The sequence below is a fragment of the Artibeus jamaicensis genome, unplaced genomic scaffold, assembly GCF_021234435.1.
Source record: "Artibeus jamaicensis isolate MK-2021 breed Jamaican fruit bat unplaced genomic scaffold, CSHL_Jam_final contig_525, whole genome shotgun sequence".
Lineage (NCBI taxonomy): Eukaryota > Metazoa > Chordata > Mammalia > Chiroptera > Phyllostomidae > Artibeus > Artibeus jamaicensis.
The window spans coordinates 10,093,826-10,111,786 of NW_026521874.1; the positions used below are offsets into that span (position 1 = coordinate 10,093,826).

General features: G+C 51.0%; 1 protein-coding gene across 1 annotated transcript in view; it reads left to right on the forward strand.

Moving 5' to 3' along the window:
* Positions 1-17,961, forward strand: part of CCDC60 (coiled-coil domain containing 60) — a 122,243-nt gene that overhangs the window by 12,797 nt on the left and 91,485 nt on the right. The window lies entirely within an intron of this gene.

Genomic DNA, 17,961 nt, shown 5'->3' on the forward strand with positions numbered 1-17,961 from the left:
GTAGTTACCACCCGTCATCCCATATGATGCAATACAATGAAACAATAATGGTCCTTGCATGGAGACCTGTTAGGATTTACTCTCTTAGCAACACCCCCGTGTGTCATACAGCAGGGCTAACTATAGATGCCACGTGCTACACGCGACATGCACTTGTTTCTCCTGGAGGCACTCGCATCGGTTCTCCGGAAGCTGCCCAGGACAGTCTTCCAATCTATTTCAGTCCTGTACCCACTGACAAGCAGGGTCTGGTTTACCAGTAGTCTGTCCCACCAAGACTCCCAACATAGGGGTCTCCCAGGTCTCTCCTGGGAGAGTCCCAGGCTGATGGCCCTGCCTGGGGTATCACGGCCTGTCCCCAGGCTCCACAGGCCACTGAAGATGCTAGTGCCCCTCTCCCTGCCCTGTCCCAGAAGCATTCCACGGCCTGCCTCTGTCGTTCCTGGTTTTCCAGGAGGGGGTCGGAGCCCAGCCCCCGCCCCCCATTCCCCAGCCGCAGGGACCACATTTTAAGCTGGAATGGAGGAGGCTTCTCTCTCATCCGGTTTGAAGTGAGGGATGAAGCATCCTTCTCCCTGCGGGGTAGGGTTCCAAGCATCCCGGCAGCTGGTGTTAAAGAGATGTCCTCCCAAATCCCACCCCCCTTTCTCTATATGCACACACACATGTACATACATGTATACTCATACACATACAGGGGTGGGCAACAGTAGGTTCACAGTTTATTCTTGTATTATTACTTATTGCTTGTCATATTAGTTATTTGTATTTTGTCTCTCTCCATACAAACAACCGTATACTCTGAGGTGGTAAGCATCGGGGGGCCCATTCTTCTGGAGCCGCCTGGAATGTGATGCCCACGCCATCTGGACCCCTTAGTCTATATTGCCCCTCCCGTCAGTGTGTCTCGTTCTGTGATGATTACTGAGGGTTCAGTGCGCCTGGGAATTTACAAACATCGCCTTGAGGCCTTTCGTCAACGCTGTGAGGAAGGTGTGTTCACCCTCACTTTGCAGATAAGAAAACCGAGGCTCAGAGACAAAAAGTCTTGTGTGATGGAGACACCGAGAGTCAGGGTCTGGCCCCAGAGACCCGTTTTTCTCCTCCTGCACGATCGATCCCTCCAGCCGCTAACACGAGCTGGTCGGAGACCTCTCGGCTTCGCGCTCACGCGCCCAGATCCAGTCCCAGACCGCACTGCTACGGCTGGGTCCTGCTTCGTGCCCAAGCCTCCGGAGCTCCTCAGAAGCCACAGGAGCATTCCGGGGCTGGAGGTCACGCGTCGTGCACAGAAATGGCATCAAATCAGCCACCTCCTGGTTCCTGACGCAATAGAGTGCCCTTTTTCTTGATGTTTGAACGTGGTCCTACTGCAAATTCACTTGAAAGGAAGCCAAACCCCATTGTCCCTTGTGCGCCTGTGGTGGACGATGGCCATTCTAAGGGACCTGCATTTAATCCACGGGAGGGGCCTTAGTGAAGGGGCAGGGATGGGGGTCAGAGGTCAGGCACCCCTAGCAGCCAGCCCTGAGGCAGGAAAAATCAGAAACTCATTCTTGCTCTCTGCCTTCTTCTCTCCCCCTCCTTCCCTCCTTCCCCTTCCCCTCCTTCCTCTTATTCTCCTTTCTTCTTCCTCCTCCTCCCTGTCTCTCTCCACCCCCTCCCGTTTGTATTATGGCACTTAATATCTGTTACCTCTTCCTACACTTCCTTTTAGCTTCGTTAATTATTGTAACAATTCCATCTGTTCCGAAAGACGAAGCAGATGCCCTAGACAGTGTTTCAGACCTACTGCTCAGCCGTCCAATCCTGAAGACTCGTGGTATCATGCATGTCCTTCCGTCCGCCCTGGATTATGACAGAGGCTGTTCTGTAATTTTGTACTTTGGGCAAATAGGTTGTTAGACAGGATTGATCACAGAGTGGCCCAGGTGATGTTTTAAACCCAAGGCAGATGAGCATGAGGGTGTCTCCAGATGTAAAAGACAGGACAGCAATTCATGCAGTTTCCCTTAAGGGTGTGTTGGGGCTTTCCAGCATAAATTGCCTTTTTTCTGAAGGCTTGCTTTTCTGCTCTAACAAAGAAAAGGGAGGCTTTCTTTCTACCTATCCACACAGAATAGGGCTTCAGGCAAAGGGCGGGTGGGGTTGTTTTGATAATGAACTTGACATTGAGTTACAATTCATCCCTAGAGGGCAGGCAATGGCATCGCAGTGCACGGCTTCATTTTGCAGAGCCTGGTTCTTAACAGAGCACAGTAGTGGCTTCAATTAAATAAAAAATAAAAAAGCAGATGCCACAAAGGCCCAGCGGGTTCAACACAGAGATGGCACAGCTGTGTGGGAAGCGTGGATTTACCGGCGTGCCGTTGCTACTGACTCAACCGCGTCACGAGGCCCCTAGACATCGTCTCTGTTTTCACATACACGGAGACTTCAGGCCAAAGCATCCCTCTCTAGGGTTCAGGAGGCAGAACAACCCACACCAAGAGGTTTCCCAGTTCCGAGAAACTCTGAAGATGAGTACCCATCACTTTGAGTTACGGAGAAACCTGTGGGTGGAATCCTACAGGATGGACTCTTCTGCCTCTGGCTTCTCCCACTCGGCAGGTTTCTGAGGTGTCCCCGCGTTGCTGGGCACACCAGTAGTTGGTCCCCTTTCCTGCGGCATCGCACTGCATCGTATGACTATGTCAGCATTTACCCATTCACCTGTCGATGGACTTTGGGGTTGGTTCCAGTTTTCCGTTCTTTTTAACACTGGAACTGCCCTGAGACGTTTGCTGGTGCATGTTACAGTGGAAATGCATCCTGGCGCACAGAGCAGAGTCCCCACCCTTGTGTAAGCCCTAGAGCAGAAGATTCGTGTCGGACGAGTAATTTCGAGCAGACAAGTGTTGCAGAAAGGCGAGCACAGGCGTCTTGGGAGCAAACAGCAGGGCCGTCTAGTTTCGTCCTGGACTTCGGGGGAAGCTCCCTAGAGGAGCTTTCGAGATGAAAATCAAGGACGCCCAGGAGTGAACAAAGTGAGGACTGAGCCTGGCTCTGGGGTATAACAGAAAACTCGGTGGATGTGGAAGGCAGACAAAAATTAGTCCATGGTTCAAAATCTACACCGTGAGAGAGACACGACAGATGTTTTTTAAAGATATATTATTTCATTTAATCCTCAGAACAACTATGAGAAGTATATCAGGCTCCATTTCCCAGCGAGGAGGCTGAGTTTAGGGGCTGAAACTGCTCGTCCCAGGAGACACCACCAGGGCTCAGTGCAGATCTGAACCCAGACCCGCCTGCTCCTAAGCTCGTGCTTCCTCCTGGATCCGAGGCCACCCCGGCCACACCAACCTCAGGGGACACGGAGAGAAAGAGACAGACGAGAAGAGCATCAGTATGTCTCTGGCACATAATGACCATTTTAAATGCACACCTACTTATTAATGAATAAGTGTCTAAGAAAGGGAAACACTTTAGCATATGGTTTGTGTTTCCTCGATGGCTTAACAATATATGTAAAGAGACGCCAATTCCAAATGGATCAGATCCTACCCATTCTGCCCTCACAATACCGCACTGTACAAATGCGGGCTGTGTGTGTGTGTGTGTGTGTGTGTGTGTGTGTGTGTTGTGGTCAGAGGCAAGAGCCCGAAGACAGTGGGATCAGAGAAACACTGAGAGGTGTTTACACAGTGCAGGGCAGGGGGATCTAATATCAGTTAGCCGAAGTGAGATAAACAGCAGAGCCAATTACCTCCCTGTCCTCCGAAGCGGTGAGCAGAACACGCTGCCTGAACAATGAGAACGTCGCGGGGAGCTTTCATATTTGATGCTGTCTGCGTGTAATTGGCTCCCCTTTACATGGAAATACATGGTGTTAACCGGGGGATGTGATCAGAATACCGGCGGAGGCTCACTTTGATGGGAAACACAGGCAGGCGCCAGCAGCCAGTGGAGATGGGAGGCCATTGCTCCCCAGCAAACTCACAAATTGCAGGTCTGCTTACTAAGTGAAGGGCGCTGGGGCTGAGATCACAATGTTTAAAAGACCCAGGCCCCCCACCGGGGGTCCTGGCCTTGCAGTAACAGTGATAGCTAAGAGGCAGATACTACAGGCCAATGACATTGAGGTGCGTCTCATAAGCTCCCTCGTTTCATCCTCCCACAAACCCAGAAGGGGAGGCGATCACATTATCCCCATTACAGAGATAGGAAAACTGAGGATAAAAAGGTTCAGTGACTTGGTCAAGGAAGCCCTCGATGTTGACCTTTGCTCTGTCCTGCGTCCACACCTCACAGGGCAGAGGGATCAGGGCAGTGACGGGGTGAGGCAGAGGAGGACAAGCTCTCCCCAGCGGGAGGTCCTGAGAAACCCCCCACCCCCATGCAGACAGAGAAACCGTGCTCAGGGGAGCGGGGATGTGGGGTGGGGCGCTCCAGGAGGAACTGAGTCGTCAGAGGGAATCTACCATCCCCATAAAAGGGAACAAATTGCATACAAATATGAGCGCTCCCAGTGACGCTTTCATGGCCCAGGCAGTGTTCTGTGCTCACTGCTTAGGAGAACATCAAGTTGACGGCAAAGAATGTGGTCCGGAGTGAAGACAGTGGGGCAGGAGGGTCTCTCTCTTAGACAAACAGGGTCTCCAGGGACCCACCTCCATGGACCTGTGGGATCAAGGTGAGCCCCCCACACAGGAGACGGCCCCTCAGTCATAATCAAAGTGACAGCAAACTCTCCTGCTGTACTCACTATGGGCCAGCTACTAGTCCACCCACTTGGACAAAAAATGAGCTCATGTAGCCTCCAAACAGTCCTAAAGGGTTAAATATTCTTGTCCTCTCTCTATTATATATGAGGAAACAGACGCAGAGCAGTTAAGAAGCCTGGAGGACGTCCGCCCCTCGCTTTTTGCACAAGAGCTTTCTGCCTCTCCAGAAGGAGCCCTCGAGTCTTCTCCTTCCCCTGGCTCCTCCATGGTCCCTCACAGCTCTCTTTTCTGACACAGTAATCCCACATCTTTTCCTACAGGATAATCCCTCATCTGGCTGCCCCTGGAGTCACCAAAACTCTGTGTTTGTGGCATAGGAACTGCACATACTTCCTCAACAACGCAGAACGAGAGGCCCATTTTGGTATTTGTGAGCTTCGGAAGCAGACCCGGAGGTCTGAGTCCCAAGTTTGCCTTTAACGGTGACCTTCAGTAGAGGTCAACTGATGTAGAGGTCAACATGCGGGCTCTGCCCATGTGTCCCTCAGCTGACCGGTGGATAAACAAGATGTGGCATATCCATGTGATGGAATATTACTTGACCACGAAAAAAGAATGAAGTCCCAACACATGCTACGACACAGATGAATTTTGAAAACACTCTGCTCACAGCAAGAAGCCAGACACAAAAGACACATTTTGTATCGTTCTACTTATATGAAATGTCCAGAATAAGCAAATCTATAAAGACAGAAAAACTGGTAGATCCCAGGGGCTAGAAGCCTATAGGAAAATAGGCTGACATCTAAGGAGTTTCTTTTTTTGAGCTGGTGAAAATGTCCTAAAATTGACTACGGTGATAGTTGCACATATCTGTGAATATACTAAAACCACTGAACTGTACACTTTAAATGGATGAATCATGGTATGTGAATCGTACGTATATCACAGTAAAGATGTTGAGGAAGAGGAAGGAAGTGGAGGAGAGGGAGGGAGAAGCTCAGCAAGACTGTCTGGGTTCAAACCCCAAACCTGCCACTCTATTTATTTTTTAAAGATTTTACTTACTTATTTTAGGGAGACAGAAAGGGAGGGAGGAGGACAGGGAGAGAACATCGATCTCTCATTTGTACCCGACCTGGGGCAAAGCCACAACCCTAGCATATGCCCTGACTGGGAATCGAAACGGCGACCTTTTGCTTTGCAGGATGATGCCCAACCCACTGAGTCACCAGTCAGGGCATCAGATCTGCAGCTTTACTGCTGCACACCCTGGAGCTAGTTACCTGAGCCTCCCTTTTCCATTCTAGTAACAGCCGAGGATGAGCAAATTATGGTAAAATGTTTAGCAATCACTAGGCAGGGGCACTGGACTGACTAGCTGTTAACTGTTTTGCTGCTGGATCATGTGGAGGTCCAGGGGGTTGATGGGATGGACTGGGTGGGGGAGAGGGTGATGCACAGTGCCCAACTCTTTGCCAACAAATAAAGAATTACGCCTTCAGACTTCTGAGCTTAGGAGTTTGCAGCTATGAGAGAAGCCACCATTCGGTTTATCATCAGCAGCGGCTGAAGCCTTGACTTGTGGGAGTCTATCACGGCAGCCAAAGTACCGTTTTCCGGTGCAGAGATGTCCATGTAATTAACACAAGTTCCTAAGTGCACCCAGCTTGGGTTTCCATGGAGACTGCCTGTGCTTCATTAACGTGGCCCAGGCTACACCTGTTCCTCCGTCCTGGCTAACCTCACTTACTTGCCATTTTATTTTTCATAGCCCAAATTTGACCTGCGCTAATTATTCCTCCACCTCTGCCAGTGTTACGCTGATCACTTGGCCATTCTTTTTCCTTTTTCTTCTTCCTTCTTGCTTTTTTCGTAATTAATATCTGAAAGGAGAAAGAAAAAAAAGATGGAGGAAAAGACAAACCCTGTTCTCTGTGGGGACAGAGAAAGAACTGGGGGAGGATGAATCGTCAACTCCCAGCACACCCCGGCTTCTCAGCTGACAGACCTCGCCGAGTCTGCAGAATTCAGGAATCAGGAGATAAAGCCAGGCCGGCAGGTTCATCCAAGGACATGAAAACCACACAGCCATGACCTTAAATGGGGACTTTCTTGCCTCCACTGGAGGAACAGACGCTAAATCCAGGCCTGAGAAGTCGCCGTATTTGGAAAGATAGCGGGGAAAGTGTTAAAAAGATCTACAATGCACAGCCAAATGCTCTCTCTTTAAGTCCAGAAAGGGGTGAAAATGACAAACAGGGCTGACAAACAGCGTTCCTCGGTGGGCGGACGAAGTGGTCCTTTTCTACTGGGTTAACAAACGCTTGCATCACACTGTATTTCTCAAATCTGCAGAGCAGGTGAGGTTCAGAGGACAGCAGGAGTTTAAAGCCAGACGAATCCTTGCAAGCTAATGTAAGCTCCCCTGCAAATCAGTCCAGCCAGAGAAAAGTGATGTGTGCTGGTTAAGGACATAGCCTCACAAGCTCTGCAGCTACAGGCAAGTTACTTCACTTCTCTGAGCCTCGGTGTCACCATCAATAGAAGGGAGGCCATACTAGTGCTTGCCTGTGGGGCTCGCTATGAGGATAAATAAATGCATCAGTGTTGAAGTGAGTAGTAACCACCACTGAGTGTTCATCACTATTGTCCTCTGCCTTGCTGGTGCCCAGCACCAGGGCACAGAGGAGGGGGCAGCAGATGGTTGTCGAGTGAATAAATGTGATGAGATGGGCATCCGGAGGCCAGCCAAGGGCGTCGATAAGTGCCTCTCCTGCGCAGATGCTGGTCTCTTCATCCACCTCCTGAAGGCAGGGATTTCATACTTAAATGCCTCCAAGGTCCAGGCAGGAAATACAAAAGAGTCAAGTCAGCTTGGGGATGAGGACACAGCCCTCTCTACCAGGCAAGTCCAGGCCAGACCCAGCCTGTGACCACAGGCCAGAACCTGTGGTCACTCACCCTGTCCGAACCTGCCTGAAGCTGCTGACACCTGCCGGACGTCTGCCTCAGTCCCACGCCCCAAACCTGCACTTGGATCGTTTCAAACAACGCAATCTCCACTTCTGAAGTTCAATTTCTCTCCAACCCACACCATCCATAATACATTAAGGAAAGCATACCAAATATAATCATGCATTGTTGTCAAGTTCTCAGTAAAGTTGCCAAACACCAGGCAGTTGGCACGCCCATGGTGCGCTCCCCATCTGGGACCATGGTCTACGTTGTCATAATAACGAATGGCCATGGTCACTTAGGCTTGGGAATGGAGCCAGGGTATCGTGTTGGGTTGAGAAAACAAGTCTGGCACAAAGGTGACACGTTGTGCCTCATTTACAGGGCCACGGCCCCAAACACACTCACGGTTGGATGGGTAACAGAAGGTTCACTTGGACACAGCTCTTCAAAACCGTACTTGGGGGTTCTGAGATCTAGGTAAAGGGGTCTTGTGGGTGGAGCATTCTGCTCCTCCCTGCCCACTTCAGCGACGTCCATCTCTGACATCCCGCCGTCGGCCTGGGACTTGAGGGTTTGGAATTCAGTAGGTAATAATAGCATGAACCTGGAAGCGGTGAGGGCATTTGCCAAAACACTTGTTTTCCAACTGGTTTAAGGTGTGGGGGATGCCTTTTGATCAGCTGGAGTCCCAGCACCTAGAGGTTGGGCACTTGGACCCTCCCTACCTGATGCCGTATCTCAAAACTTCCTCATATTTCTTCATTAAGCAGCTGTCACTGGGGCATTGATTCCATCTTTAGGAAAGCAAGATGGTGAGGCTGTGTCTGTATCAGCAAAATAAATACTTGAGATAATTAACCAAAAAATGCAGGACTGCCCCCCCCCCGCCCCCACCACCAAGGGATGTCTGTGTTCAGTAGGAGCAGGGGGTGGAGAGGCTTATGTCAAGAAGGCCTAGACAGAGCAGTGACTCAAAAAACAGTTGTGGAATGAAGGAAGGAAGGACCTATGTGTAAGGAAAACACTGCCTTCATGGTCAGACCTGGGTTAGAATCCTAGGTCTGCTGCTTTCAAGCTGTAAAGTCTTGGCCAAGACAATTGACTTTACTGAGCCGCGGTTTTCCCACTGTCAGATCTCGGCAGCTCTCTTAAGCTGCCACTTTGATTTTCTAAAACAAACCCCAGCATCCCCAAGGTCATTCATCTCTTCAGGAGTGGATTTGCCTCCAGACCTCAGGAAAGAGGCTGCCTTGAGATTCTTCCTATCCCTCCTGCAGCACCTGCCAGGCCCGCCTCCCTGCCTCTGGGAAGACCCCAAAAGCCACAGCCTACATCCCAAAAGCAACAGTCGAAATGTGCTTGTGCTGAGTTCCTGTGACGGTCCCCCCCAGGAATCCCCCAGGATCTGGTGATCCAAGGTGGGAGATCACGTCCAGACAGGGGCCAGGATGCTGGCCGAGCATAATATTTAAGAGTCTGGGTTCTGATGTTGGGCTACTCTGGCTGGCAGCTGGGCTCCTCACCTTGCTGGCTGTGCCATGGTGCCTCTCCAAGTTCCCATCCGTGAAGCTGGGGTATAACGCCCATCTTTCAAGAGACTGTGCAGGTTAGAGCTCATGCATAAGGAGTGTGGTGACTAGGAGGCATCCTCACATTGCCACGACCTCCAGGGTTTCAGGGGAACTAAACCAAGAGACCATCACCTGGGAAAATCTTAGACGTCTGACTGACACATGAAGAGCCCTCCACACCCTGGAAGTCAGGCGGCGCCTTGATCCGAACCTTCTTCTCGAAAGTCTGCGGCACCCTTCCTGGGATCCCCGCCCTGAGAGACACCTCGGTGCTTGTCCCCGTCCACCTTGTCAGGAGGCACGACACAGATTTCACACAACACCCAGGCCCTGTTGTCTAAGGTCTGCGATACAAGCCACCAGGGGTACACAGGATGATCTGATATGTTAACAGTTACACGGGAGTTTTGATGGTGCATTAGGAGCACTCTAATGAGAACTTCAAAGGCACAGCATCACGGCTGACTACTCGGGAAGAAACTAAAGTAGGTATAGTTTTTGGTTTAGCGCCGCTGTAAAGAAAAATACTAATAGTAAAATAGGTGGGGCGTGGATACCACCGCAGATTGCGATGCTTGCCCATGAATGTGGGGAAACTGGGACTCGGGCAGAGGGGAAAATGTCAGGTTTAAGCTGCGGAGCAGAGCACTGACAGGCAAGCAAGGTGACTGGTCTTGCCTCAGCCCCAGAGCAATTTTAACTCCCCGACGCGAAGTGGGGTGCTCAGGCTACACCTCCAGTTCCTTCCTAGTCACGTAAGGTCTAGCACGTGAGCTGCACTTGATAAACAATTCTGGTTCTTCTCCTGGTGCTTCAGAGGGGGTTGTGGCCAGTCGACCCAGTGCAGAGCTGGGCTCCCATCTCGTTCAACCTCACCAGCAGACCTGTGATCCTGAGCAAGTTACTCAACCTCCTTGAGCCCCAGTTCCCTCATCGGCAGATGGGGGCTCCCATCAGGCCACCCCTGCTTGTCAGAGTGAAGGCACTTTTTCGTGAGCAGTTTGCTCCCAAACTACTCACAATATGCATATTCATGTGGCACCATGTACCTGGCACCACTGTAAGCAGTTTCTGCCCAAGTCAAGCAGTGTGGTGGGCTTGAAACCACACTGATGAGAGTTTATTGACTGTCAGTCGATAGTCATTGGCATCAGTTCAAGGCCAACAAATTGGGGTGTGATGAAGGAAGAAACTTGATCCCGTGCAAAACTGCTCAGTTGTGATACAAGCATGGCCATGGAACAGCACAGCTGTGGAACGGCCCTGGGGCCAGGCTCCTCCAGGGCTGGAAGGTCTGCTCTGCTTTGTGCCAGTCTGCTTTGCACAGCGCTGGTCTGCTCCTTTCCACCACAGTCTGCTGCGCTCTGCTCTAGTGAGACATGTGCAGTGTTTCAGCTCAGCCAGGAGACAGTCTTTATTCTTTGGTGGAAAGGGAAATTGAGCTCCCTGAGGCAGAGCGGAGCTGGCTTATATGGACAGAAGGCCCTGCCCTGGTCCCTGATTGGTCCATCTTCATGCAAATCAGGACTCCAAATTGTCACAGTTTGATTGATCCAAAGGCATTGGTCAAAATAGCACTGCTCTAATTGGTCAGAGATGCACAGTTCTGATTGGGTGGGGAAAGTCTCAGTTCTATTGGTTGAAACAGGATTCCAGGAAGTCCTTTATAAGGGCTGGCTCAGATGGTAGAAGGACAGTGCAGACAGGCAGTTTAGCACAGAGGCAGGCAGTCTAGTGCAGAGGCTTTTCTGCAAAGTGCAGTTTGCATGAAGGCCCCTGTGCAGAAATGGCTGCTAGGCTCTGCTTTTTTATTTGAGCCCAGTTCACCACCAAGAGCCCTTCTTAGTATGTGTCTTTTATTCCTTTTCCCTCAATGTTTACAAGACCCCAGCTCTGCCACCAAAAATCTGTGTAACCTTAGACAAAGTATTTTCCCTCTGGAGGTCTCAGTTTGCTCATCTGTAAAATAGAGGGGTTCCCCTTCATTTTCACAAGTTCTCATTCAGAAAAGCGTGGCTTGGCCCCTTTTCAGACCACTCAGATGTTTCTGGAACATGCCAGTCCTGACATTGCAGAAACCAGACATGGCTGACAGACTACAGTTTTCACATTGCATTTGTCATCTAGACAGGCTTTGAGGACGTGGGTAATGAACTTGGAATTCCAAATGAAGTTTAACCAGCTCCTTTCTCACTCTCTCGCCGAGGCAAGAAAGGTTTCTTTGAAGGAAATGAGGAAAACTTCATCTTTTCTCTGCTCCCGGCAGAGCACCTGTGCTTGCCCATGGCTGAATGAGGGAAAGCTCATTTGCCAGAGGGAGAAGACAGACACCACAGACAGTTTAGTGCAATGGTTAGACTCAGGCCTTGGAGTCCCAAAAAGCCCCGAGTTCCAACCCCACCTCTGCCCCTTACTGACTGTGACACTTTCATCCAGTTACTTAAAATCTGGGGGGCTCACTCACCTTCCTTATGTAGATAATAATACCTATGTCCCTGGGTTCTTATGAGGACCAGCTATATTAGAGCATTGACTACAATATAATTATACCATTCCTCCCTGACAACCATGAAGAAGCTACCCTATAAGCTTTGAGGCTCTTATAATCCCCATTTTATAGATGAGAAAACTGAGCAACAGAAAGGTTAACTAACTTTCCCAGCTTCAGAAATAGTAGGTGGTACAGCCAGGAAAGGAAATATTATAGAAAGAATAAATCCAGAGTGGGGAAAAATAGGCTTAAAGTCATTCATACGGAAAATGACATAGTAATTAGTAAATAATAATACAAGAATAAACTCGGCATGTCACGTACCCACAACTATAAATCCGTTTTGCCTCACTCGGTACACAGATGATTACAATTTGGGGAGGAAAGGGCGGGATGAGAAATGCTGTTAAGGGATGGTGGGGTTTAGGAATAAAGCATCTTAGGAATGGATTTATATGGACAGAAGTCTTTGCCCCAACGACGTGCCGGTAGATGCTGACCAGCATTCTGGGAAAAACAAAAACCCCTAGTTTGCAACGCTTGCCGATTTCTGTGGTGTAAATACTCCCGCTGCGACTAGCTTCAAGTGACTGATGTGACCTCACTGAGCACCGGGTTGGGAAGGAGGTGGGCGTGGTCAGCTCCCACACAGTCACTCTCACAAGCAGGCACACCATGTTGTGTCCCCACCTGACTCCTGACCATTTCCCCCAAAAGAGCCACCCCAGAACTCACTGATGCAGATGAAGCGCATCCACCAGGCCCTGCATTAGCTCTCCATGGGCAGCTCGCTGAGGGCTGTGTTTGATTTCCAAAAGTCAAAATAATGGCGTGTGGGCCTATGGCGTGGGCGAGCAGTGTCCTTCCCTGACCTGAATGGCTAGCTCCCTGCACAGGACAAAGACATTTTTCAGCAACATGCACAGTGGTGGGGCCGTGCAGGGAAGTGGCTTTGATGTCATTTAAATTTCATGTACTCCTGGTGTGTGCAGAATGGAGTGAGGGGCGAGGGTGGGGGGTGCAGCCCAAAAAGCCCAGGGGCCAGTTTTCAAAATGAATCAAGTCTGCAGCTCCTTCCTGCAAGCTGCCGCCACCCCCAGAGTTCTTAATGTAAAGTCTGAGGAATGGAGAGCCGCCTAATTAACTCGCCTATTGTCTCCTAAAAATACCTCTGCTCCTGGCTTTCCTTTGGCGAAAAGAGCAAAGAGGTAATCAGACGGAAAGGTCGCATTATGCCAGGAGACGTGACTGTGTTGGAAGAAGGCCTGAACACCCCACTCCCCCGCCCAGATCTGTGTGGGGGACACATGTCTTCTCTGTACCCCATTCATAATTAAGAAAGCATGGCTGCCTTCGTGGAAACCCACTTGCTGCTACCCCAGTTAAGCTTTGTGGAGAGACCCCTCTCCAAGCGGAAGACTGGGGTTTCCCAAGCTGCCTTATACCTCGGGGCGGGGGAGGGGTGCCTTCCTCAGCCACCCTGCCTCCTCCTGTCCTGCCTGTCCAGGAATACCGGCAGGTATCTAATAAACCAGAATGAAGACACTGGCTCGCTATGGCCAGAGGAACACAGGGAGCCATGTTCGTTTGGGTAACTTTAGGAGGCAGCAACGACCCCCATTGTTGAGACAGTAATAAGGACAAGAGATTTGTTGGGGTTAACGCGCCCAATAGTTAAAAAGCGGGTGGGGATTGAGCAGGGAAAGCCTTCAGACCCTCCGTGATGAGGGAGGGACAGAACAGAGGGATGGAACAGAGGGATGGAAGGGGGATGGACTAGACAGAGGCCAGACGGCAGTGAAGCTCTGGGAAGGTCCCAGCCAGCCCGATGGAGAGCTCCAGACCAAAGGCTGCACATCTCGGGAGCCCCTCGGTGGGCAGAAATGGCCAGGCCCTGGGACCCTCACATTGCTCCGTCACTGGCCGGGGCTGTCCAGGCAGTGAGTGGCCTCAGCTGCCACGCTTTGTTCTTAAATAACTCAGGGGATTAACCTAAGTACAAGGCAGAAGTCATCTTGGGATGCTGGCTTTGCTGGGTCCGTTCTCAACCCTGCCTAGGTTCCTATCCTTCTAGCAACTGTCCCTATGTATCCCCAACAGTAGAGGGGTGACTGTATAGGCAATGGGGTTTCAGTCACTAGGGTGGGGCTGACTGCTCCATTTCAAAATATGGGGGAGGTGTTCTATAGTTGCAAGGACTTGGGGCTAGAGAAAGACCTTGCCAGGCTCTGGACCAGAGCATCTGCAGGATGCCGCCAGACCAGCCAGAAGGAGATCACCCCTAAATATTCAACCCCAGTCACGAGAGACAGAGAAGTAGAATCAGAATGATTTCCCAAATATCAAAAGGCCTCGTCTAGGGGGCCCACGAAAATCTGGGAAACTCTAACCAGTTCTGTTTTCTTTTTATTCCCAGCATTTTACATGCACACATAATAACATAAGCACATTGACCTTGAATGTTACAGATAAGGTTGAGATATCTTTGACCATCAGCCCAGACCAGTTCTCACCCCAGACGTAGGAGTCGTTAACTATTTACTGTGATTCCTTCATAGCCCCCCTTTTACACACGACTAGTAAATGGGAAGACTTGGAATCAAACCCAGGCCATTTGGTTCCAAAGTGTTTCCTCTTTACCGCTACACATTTTCTCCTACACCAACTGTAGCTAGCTGTGAACACAGGCTCTTAAGCGCTTTGCCAAGAGGCATAAAGAAGTAGCTACTGCCTGCCAGGCACTGTGCTAAGTACCTCAATTGATCTTGAGGTATGGTGCAACTGGTCTCATTTTATAAACACATAAACTGAGGCTCAGAAAGGTTCAGTAAGTAACAGGTCATAGAGCTAATAAGTATCAGAGATGGGATTTGAACCTAGATCTGTCCATGCTGTTAACAAATACTGCCCCCCCCGCCTCCCAAAACATCGCTGTAATTTGATCTCCCTCCAACAAGCAACAATGCATTGCCGAAATCGACTTCTTCTGCCAAACTCCCAAGGCACAAGCCTAGATAACATCCCGGGCAAAGCAGCAGGCAGCGGGCTTGCTGGACGCCCACAGAGAGCCTGGCCCCGTGATGAAGTCCGTACCCGATGGCAAGCGGCTAAGCTGAGATGTGGGTAACAATCCAAGCTCTGCTCAGAGCCAACAGTGGGTCTGGGACCAGGGGGCGCAGTCATCGGACAGCCCACTATTTCCAGCGGCTCTCCATTCATTCTGGAAACCCCTGGCTGGGCCTAGTGAGGTTGTACCAGACAGTGGCCAATTCCAGAACTGAATGGGGGAAGAAAAAAAAAAACCCACAGTAACAGGAGCTGGTCCAAACCTTTGCTGGGGAGCTAAAAATAGCCGTGTCTGTGGATGGCCACAGATCATGAAACGCATATGCCAGCATAATAGGCCTGTGTAAAATCGCCCTGTGCGGGGTGTCCTCCAAGTCGCTCACAATTAGGCTTAAGTGATGAGACAGCAGACATCACTTTCCAGGTGGAGGATGCCCAAATGCTTTGTGGCCCAGGTACCCAGGGAGGTGGCGGGAGGACAGGGCTGGACCGAGAATGGCCAGGGCTTGCACCTGGAGCCACTGGTGGCCCCACGGCCATCCGTGAGTGTTGAGTGGGGGCCCACAGGACCCACTGCACGGCTCTGGGTCCTGTTTATTACAGGATTAAAGAAAAAGCACCGGACAGCTCAGCAGAGGTGGGTTGGCATCTTATTTCATCCCCGTCGCAAATCCGTGAAACAGACAGTATGATAGTCATGTAATGCCTGGCGCATAGTGGGCCCTCAATGAAATGTTTTTTAGACCCGATCTTCCTGGGAAGTATTTGCAGTGGAATGTGCAAAAGGATCAGATGAAGATTTAATTGCCATAGTCACGCACGGTAGTTCACCTGCATCTAGAATGCAGATGGTAATTGACATGTGGGAGATGCTGGACCTTGAAAGGTGACGACTGGTGTGAACTGACCCAGGGAAGCTACTGGAGGGGATAATAACTTAAAAGTTAAGCAGGCAGGAGTCTGAACACCTTGCATGAATACAAAGCACAGCTACAGTTGAGAAGGTACAGGAGGTGAGATGCAGGTGTGAATTAAACACAGATGTGCCTAAAGCGGACAGATGGAAAGTGAAGTCCAACTCGGGTGGTCACTCGAGGGTCCGCATGGGGAGGCAGGCAGGAAGGTACCTCTGAAGTGGGCATGAATGGCCTCGGAGTGTGGCATGGGACACCAGGAAGTCCCCTACTCTGCCTCCCTCGCACGCATGCGCTAAGAGATGGCCAAGTCTCTCAGAGGCATTTTGGAAATTTCCACATATTGAGCCTGAATCTCTCGGATGCTTACCTGTGAAGAGGAGGAGAACTGGGTGTACTGACTGCTGTGGGAGCAGCTCACTGGTGGGGGGGTGGAGGGAAAAGTGTGTATCTGGTGGGGGGTAGGATCTTTGAAGGCCCTGAGGCACAAGAAAGTAGGAGGAGCTTGAAGAAGTCCAGGAGGGTCCACATTCCAGGCCTGACCCACAGCAGGCATCCAGTAAGGTGTGAGTGAGAGAATGAATGAATGAATGAATGAATGAGCAGAGAGTATAAGGGTGGAGCAGGAGATGATGAGGCTGGAGATGTATACGTGGGCTAGCCATGAGGTCTTTGAAGTCTGCTACAAAGAAGTTTGACCTTGATTGTGACTTCAAAGACAGGCCATCTATTTGCAGAAGCAGCGGCTTTTTCTAATTTGCACGAAGGTGCTGCTGGCATTGGTCAAGGTCCTGGTGACACATTTTAGAGCTAACAGCTTGTTTGTCTCCAACAAGGAGAACATAAACTTCACGAGGGCAGGGACTATGGTGGGGATACTCCCCTGGCCTGTCCAGGTCCAAGTGCCACTCTCCCCTCCTCCCTGCTCTGTTCCCTGGGGCGGGGGGTGGTGGAGAGGACCTGCATGAATGAGCTCCCAGCTCTGTGGCTTCCGGCTTCTGCCGTGTTCCCGTGGTGGGCTGTGCTTCTCTACGAACGGCCACAGCGCCTGCCCCTTGGAGCTGCCCTCATGGGTTCTGGGCTCGGCCTCCCCGCTTTGCCCTTCTCAAGAGTAAAGGTGGGAAAGGCCCCTGACTCTCGTGAGTGCAGGGTGCTGCGTTCTTCACTTCTCAGAGGGTTCGTCACATCCCGCCCACCCGTGCCTTTGTAAACAGTCCCTTTACTCAGCTGTCCTCAAATTCCCAATTTAAATATGCCATCTCTTTCTTACCAAGGCCCCCCACCGGGGACGCTTTGCTAATTTCCTGCTATATTCCCAGGAGCTAGAACAGTGCCCAGAACACGGCAGCCCCCTGCATTGGTTAAATGAGTGCATTTCGGTCCCCGAAGTGGGGACAGGCCTTCAGCGTCCTCTCTGCAGCCACAGCCGGCCGTTGGACACTGGTCAGTGGGACCATCCGTCCCACCTCCTCTTCCTGTGCTCAGCAGCCCCTGAACCTCCCTGCTCTCATCCGTGTATTTCAGGTGACAATTAGATCCTGCCTGGAAATTTTCTGCTTCACTCTCTCTCTTGCTGGAGGGTAAAAAAGAGTAAGTGACATTCTTAGAGAAACATCCTTTCTGGTTTTCAGAAAAATGTTTCCTCTACCATTCTTTAACATCCGTTCGCCAGACCTCTCCTCCTGACTGAGCGCCCGCCGGGGCCGCCCACCAGGGTAACCTCACTCTGAAGTAACGTGGGGCCACACAGCGCCACGGAGCTGTTTAGTCTGTGGGGACATTCACTGTGCCGTTGCAGCAAAGGCGCATGTCTTCCAAGGCAGCCAGTTGGAGGGCTGTCGGGCTTAATGACCAGGTGGCGGCAGTCCAGTCCCCGAGACTACGCTGTTCTCCCTCCAGGGTCTGGCGGAAACGACACTGTCAGAGAAAACAGTGATTGAATGGCCGCATGACGGGGGCCTTGAGACACACGATACCCAACCAGGAACGAGAGCCTGGCGAATGTGGGCGACAACAGGAAGGCAATTACGACACAGCCCAGGGCATGCTGCCGCTCCGTCGCTACTGTCCATCTGAGCGTCGCGGGGAGCGTCCCCCTCTGCAAGGTCAAACTTGCGTGGCGCCGATCCGTGCGGGGAAAAGCGCTGGTGTTGGGACATGCAGGGCAGATCCTTCTACGCAGATTTCTCCAGAATCAGCCCATCCCCCTGCTCGCTCTCTCTCTCTGTCTCTCTCATTCAAATGATACA